We start from the raw sequence: 7,402 nt of genomic DNA on the forward strand, positions 1-7,402 counted from the left end.
CTCGAGGCGGTATCCGGTCTTCAGAATGGAACTGGAAACAGCTAGTTTGCAGTTGGAATAATTGGCATTTTTCAAATCAATATACATAGACTATAGTGCAACCTATTACAAATTGCTGGCCCAGTTCGCTCTGAAATTAAAAGTTGATCTAGTGGCAATCAGCGATCGATGTAGGAATAGGGAGTCAACCTCATAACATTTCCACTTATCAGGTACCACTGTCATCGGTCTAACGCCGATAAGTTGACTTTTTCTGGTTTGGTTGTTAGGGATTATGTTTTTTTGGTGATAATATTGCGACCCCCGGGCTCCGGAGGAACCATTTCAGCCGTAACCTTTGCATTGAATTCCCTAGTCTTCTTGTAAGCAGGGTAGCGAATTCTGGAAGATAAGTGACCACCTATATATCGCGTTCATAGCGGTTGACGCTATCTCTTGGTGCTCTCTAACCGCATGGAATTTCACAAGACTTGCTGAAGCAAGGCAAGCGGGAGAGCTCAAGGTTATTTCGTTTGATACTGTTGATACTGTCGTAAATTAAATTATAGTAACGACAGCCTGTGCGGATTTTATGCACCATAAACTACTTAATTACCGTCGAATAGTATTCGTATGTCGACCCGTATTACTTCGTGCTCAAACTAAATTACATATTAGAACGCACCTTAAGCCCTTGCATACCTTGCTAAATATTCAAGAAAACTGCGCATATCCTTTGTTAGAAAACTAGATTGTTGTCAGAACTTCTCACTTACATCCGGGTCATCTGCAATCAAGCATTCTAACTGAAATACTCTTCTTTTATATAATCTTTTGTTTTCGCCAACTGCTGTTCGCTTTTATCGACTTATTACCACCTTCTCGAACGAAGTTTCATCACCCCGTCTGTCACTTAAAAGTCGCTCTTATTCCTTTATATTCTGCAAACAATGGCATTCATTCTTAATTCTTTTTATAACTTACTACAGCCTTTTCCATTGTAATTTGCAATACCAACTGTCCATCAAAGAAGCTTTTGAAGTTTGCTCGTAAGTCCCATGTTAACTTCGTAGGTTGTTCGCTATTCCCAACATTTCCAATTGTAATACAGCCATTTTATATTATATGCCGGTTCGAAGTTCCTTTTGCTTATTCAACAAGTTACTTTCTTTGCTTTCCTTGGTTACTGGGGAAGCCACGAATTTCAGGTCTGCTGAAAGTCGCAAATCAAACTCAAAACTTACTTTCACTGGACAAGTCGACTATGAATTTTGAACAGTCGATCGTTATTCACATGTCGCCCGAGTGGTCCCAGCTGAACATTGCCTCGCCACCGGAACAACTGTTCGTGTTGAAGCTAGCGTACTCTACAATTTCCGACGAAACTCTGGCCTATATCAGGAGCAGAGCCCCGAGTGACAGCTTCCTTCAAAGTCACGTATCCCCGCGACTTCGATGCTATCGTCTAATCTTCTTTTTGACCACATGAGATTTCCGTCAAACTCGACTGCCTCGCCGAGCTTTGATGATTCTCACAAATTAACACTTTTCCATCAAAATGTAAGGGGTTTAAGGACCAAGCTGTCGAATCCATCCATCTGCATTTCCGAAACTTGTTTGGATGACGCGATTTTAGATTTTGAGCTCATCGAAGGTTACGCTGTCTTTCGTTGTGATCGAGTGTGCGTGGCGCTTGATAAGACAGCCAGTGTAGGTGCCCTAATACCTGTTAAGTTCCCCCTCCGTGCCGAAATAACCTTTTCCTACTCCTTCACCTCCGACGATTCTGCCATCATTCCAGTCATTTCGCCAAACGTGTGTATCATATCCTGTGTATTTTTTCCGTGTTTTAGCCGCCCTTCTCTGTACGAGCATTTCTTCGACAGATTATCAGAGGTCCTAATCGTTTTGTTCCCCTCAGTTCCTTTCATCCTTTTTTTGGCAACTTTAATCTTCCTATGCTCTCCCGACCCAATACTCCTGGCCTTCCCTCCCTCTGTAATCGCTCCATCCTTCCCTTCCTTTATCGACTTCCTTGAACACATGCGTAGTACTCCAGTTTAACATTTCACCAAGCCACCTAGATCGCACCTTTGACCTTGTCCTCCCTAATCTTCCTGTGCGTTGCCTTTCCCAATTCCATCATACCCCGTCTTACGTTGCCCCTGACGCCCACCATCCTGCTCTCGAGTTCGATGCCTAGATACTCTACTGTCCTGTCGTGCGCGAGTCTACCTAAATCAGCCTGGCGTCAATCAACTGGGTTTCCCTCCTTTCTCCATTAACGCGTGACCAAGCACTCAACACTTTCTATACCATTTTATTTGATCTTGTTCCTTGTTACATCCCCCTCTCCTAAGTACTTACGCTCTTACTCTGTCTGGTTTACCACTGAAGTCCACAAAATCTTAGTCAAAAACACACTTCCAAACCTATTTTTGCTTTAAACTGGTAAGTCCATCTCCCTTCCCCATTCCACTGTTGTGCCATTTGCCCAGTTGCCGGGTAAAGAAGCTCTCATCAGTCCCATTGACAAAAGTGGGGACCGTAAGTTTGCCGAGAATTTCTGTCCCATTTTCCTCCTATCCTCCTGTTCCAAATTCTTGGAAACATATCAGTCCCAGGAGTGAAAAGCATGTTCTTTGTGAGCAAATTTTATAAAAAAGGCGAAATTGCGACTATAGCAACGAAATATTTTGCGCCATCCGAGTACAAAAGTCGAAAAACAAAACCGTGTTAAAATAAATTTATTGTCTGTCTGTCTGGCACACGCACTTTTCTCCACATGTGGGAACTATCAAATCCCACGCATACAATACAGTGAAATGAATTTACGCAAAATTTAAAGGGGCGCTCCCCACACATGCAAAGAGAGAATGAAATAATTATTTGCTTCGAATATAGTCTTGTGGGGTATCAATGAAAGGCCTTGATTATTACTTTCCGAATCTGGCACTGTAAAGCGGGCGAGTAAGAAGTCAAAACGTAGACACTTAAAGTGAGACATTTTCGCAAACTACCCAACCCAAAAAATACGAAAAAATCTGATCTGCTCAAATAAATTTACTAACAGTGTATTACCAACTTTTAGATATTGACTGGAAAACCCCCCTAAGTTTACTCTAGAAAATAAAGATAATAATAGTATATTAGCATATTTTAGAAATTTTGCCAGAAACCCTCCTTAAGTTCATGATAGAAGTACAAAATTTGTCGGTGGTATAAGGGATAACATAAAGCATAAAGTTTGAAGGATACCCAACTATTGTTAACAAAGCTATAGCAGGAAAAACTTTTATATTTTACGTAAATTTCGTGCATTCTAGAACGTGCATGACTTCAGCATAACATATCAATTCGTCAATACCACAACAAAGTGAGCTCATATGAATGCGGGTATGGGGCAGGGGTCGCAGTTTCGTTGCCAGGGCAGAGAGAACTCTTCAGATGCTGCCTCATCTCTGCCCTGAGTCTCTCATCTATTATACTTGATAGCGAACCGTACTCATTTGGAGGAGCAACTTACTCCTGTCTTACTATCCGCATAGCTGGGTGCATAGAGGGCAAGGCCTCCTTGTTTCAAAAATCCTTTGACAATCCAATGTCCATTGTTGCTTTTAGGAATTAAATTAATGAGTGCAGGCAATGATGTTTCGAAAGTCTCCCCAAGCTACAATGTCAACAGTATTTGTCTTCCAATAAGGACGTTTGTGAACTTATAAATTTAAGACATTAAAGCTATCATAATGATCTCAGTATATCTGGACATATGTATCTTAAGACTGCCAATTCATCAAATTTGAAGGGTAGATTTGTATTTAGTGGAATTTTGCAGTGTTTATAATACGAAATATACTTTCTCGTTGAAATCAAGCGAAGACACAATTCCATACATATTAGAAACGATTCAAAATTAAGATCAGATAAATAATATCTTACCGCGGTAATTACCATAATTTGAATCATCAAAATTATTTCACTGTACCAGAAGAGAGAACATAATACAATATTTCCATTATGAAGAATTAAAATTCATAATATTATATATGAGCTGAATTAACATACAATGCACTAATTCAATATTTCATATTTATCTGAAATCCATATGTATTATCATCCCGATAACTCTGGTTGGTATCTATAAGCGGATCATTCCTTTCAACTATAGTTATTTGCGAGAAAACATAAGTCAATCAACCGACTGACCTGCAAAAGAAAAAAGCATCCCCACGATGTAGTGGGAGCAATTTCAAACGTTATTGGAATAATTATGTTTAAGCTAAATTATGGGATTAATAGATGCCTATTTGGATTTGCAATTATATCTGTACGCTGGGATCGTAACATAATCTTCCGCAATGCGTTCATTTCTTGAACCCAAGTTGCAACGATGAAGCCGTTCACGTTAAAGGTTATCAACATTATTCAGAGGAAATATTGCGGTAATTTGCGATATTAACAAGGCAATAAAGATACAAATCGAGTATTGGATCTTCGTGATGTTTTGTAATAGAGATAGAATCGGTCACAGACAAATTATTGATCAATTTGTAATTGAATACGTCTAATTTGAAGAATACTTTCTGAAACTTAGTAGAAGAGGATACGGATGAATATTATTCATTGAATTTTATATAACCTAAGTGAGTTTCGAAAGAATTGTGGGAACGATTTAATTCACTCCGCTTAGATTAGTGGAAAGCATTTCTTAATGAGAATTCAATTTTTCGGGGAGGAAAATTTTGAAAAATACATTTCAGTAATACCATATACATATGCATGCATATAAGATGAATTTTCCCAAATGTAATTTTGTTAGTAGTTGGCTTTCGATATTTGTTTAGATATGAGATTACTTGAAATTTTGATTTGCCCGAGTTTAATATCATATGACATCAGTAATAATTAATAATAAAATAAATGCTGTACCAGCAAAATAAAATATAGATGCAGAAAAATATAGCTAGTGACACCCACGCATTTTTCAATAGCGAATACAGTTCCCGCCTCCTTGGGAACTCTAAAGGGTTTGGTTTACAAGGAAATACTAAAATCATAAGATAATTAATATATAGTCAAATAACCTTAAAAATATGGGCCCTTTCCATATTGATTATTGTTAATAATTATTATATTTTAGTGTACATATCACTTTTCAACGTTATATGTTATGATTTTATATTCGTAAGGAGTTTAGATGAAAAGGTGCTGGCAAATTGAGACCATAATCATCCCACACGCTTCACAAACTATTGCTCTTTATCCAGTTGAAGAACTCTCTCTTCTACCAAGTACCACATAAGAAAAATCTGATCCACCACACGTATCTTGAAAGTACTAGTCACTGTACAATTTTTCAAATACGTAACCAAACATGCGATAATTCCAACTCACATGTGCAAAAGAAACTTCAAATTGGGTTTTCCAACATGCATTGGATAATACACAACCATTACAGAATCGAAGTTCATCGCTATACCAGGAATTCAAGAGAAACATAAACTTCAAGTTCATATTTCCACAATAGTTGGGCGCCCAATCCATTTATCGAATCGCAGCCCTTCAATCCACTTCTACCACCAAAACTCCACTCCTGCCACCAGAAATGCACTTCTCCACCGATAAAAATGGTCTCCCGCGCTGCGCCCAGCTAATCAGTTGCCAACCTCATCAACCGGACCCGATCCTGCTAATTCTCACTTTTGCTTACCTAAATTTTGAACTCCAATTTACGTTAACCGTCCAAATAGCCTTCATGAGCTTTACTAGCTCATAAACATTGTTTGGTCTGACGCCCTACTTACAACAAGTTGTCAAACACTGCTGCAGGAACTATAAAGGGACATCGTTGTTGTGTACAGGTTGTAAACCGCGTCAAAAGTACGTTTGTCAAAAAATCTTGTTGGGGAATATCATACTGGGATATTGGAGAAGTGCTGGGAGTGGAACGTTGATGTCCATCAAATCAGAGATACAAAAGTATCTATCAAACGGTGGAAAATATTATCTGATTTTGAAATTCCAGTGAAATTAATTAGACTCATCAGAATGGCAATGGCTTCGGATTGAAGTAAGGCAATGGCCCCTACATTATTTACCATCGCACTGGTATATATAATCTGAAAGATGCCAATGGAACTAAATGGTGCACTGCTGTCCAAATCATCCCAGATAATCGCTTTTGCGGATGATATAAATATCCTAACACGGTCGAAAAAGAAAGACGTCCGTCAGACCAAATGATGCAATTTTACGTAACAGCTACTTTTTCAACTGGACGCTCATTCCGTGAAGTCCATAAAATCTTACAATATTTGAAAGACAACCGCCAATTGGTTGTTGGGGTTTAAGAATACTGCTATGATATTCGATCCTTTTCGTAAAATGGACTAAAGGATAGCAATTTATAGGCTAGCAACCTGCAAATTTGAAGCTTTGTTGCTACCGGAAAGGCAAGGATGCTTCGAATAGGGAGTGCCTTTAGAACTATGTTCTTTAAATGTCAAAAACTGAACTCGATTGTTTTCTGCGTTCCGAAAACGTTATCGTGGGCCCGAAGAATATTTGATCTCCCCAACTTGATTGAAAACTCCATAGATATAGAGTAAACATTATGGGCTTAAGCGAAGTAAGATGGGAAAACCCTGCAGAGGACTTCTCTCCTTCTTCAAGCAAAGTGACAGAGCACAACTCTGTAAATTCTGTCAGTAGTATACGCGTATCTTACGTCAAACTGTTACTGATGAATATCGTGAGGCGTGCTCTCATGATGTGAGAACCTATATTTTAGCAAATCCTGCCTACCAGGTTAAAAAGCATCATAATTGTGCAGTGGCAAAAATACAACTCTTGATAGACTTCCAAAGTGTGGCGTTGTGATGGTAATGGTTGATCTGAATATTAAGGTGAGCTGACTATTATCAGCATGGTATTTCTTGATCGACTAAGTTTCTACAGAAAAAATCTAATGAAATCCATCATATTGCAATCAGTTGTAATTTGTGACGATTTTCTAAAATTTTTGGTGATCACCACCATCCTGAGTCGCCGAGGAGGATCTAGAGGGGAGAGCTATTCCAAAACCTTAGAGAAATTGGCTAAATTGACCATGAAGGTCTGCTCGCAAATACTGAAGCTTCATCCAAGCGCCCTGCCTATACGTGGTTGCATGCCTCTATGCTACCCAGGTTCGGGAATGTTGGAGGTAAGGGGGGGGGGGGGGGGGGGGTCCCACACGTGTCACTCTACAAAATTAACGTGACTATACCTATGCATGAATCTGCACCGGATCTAGAAAATAACCACACAAACAAAGGGGATTTGCACAGACTAGTGAGGTGTGACCTCAGAAGTTCCCTCCCTTTCTTGACACCCTCCTTCAATTTGCGGTAAACTTAGTCAATTTCTCTTAGATTTTGGGGTA

The sequence above is a fragment of the Hermetia illucens genome, chromosome 2, assembly GCF_905115235.1.
Source record: "Hermetia illucens chromosome 2, iHerIll2.2.curated.20191125, whole genome shotgun sequence".
NCBI classification, from domain to species: domain Eukaryota; kingdom Metazoa; phylum Arthropoda; class Insecta; order Diptera; family Stratiomyidae; genus Hermetia; species Hermetia illucens.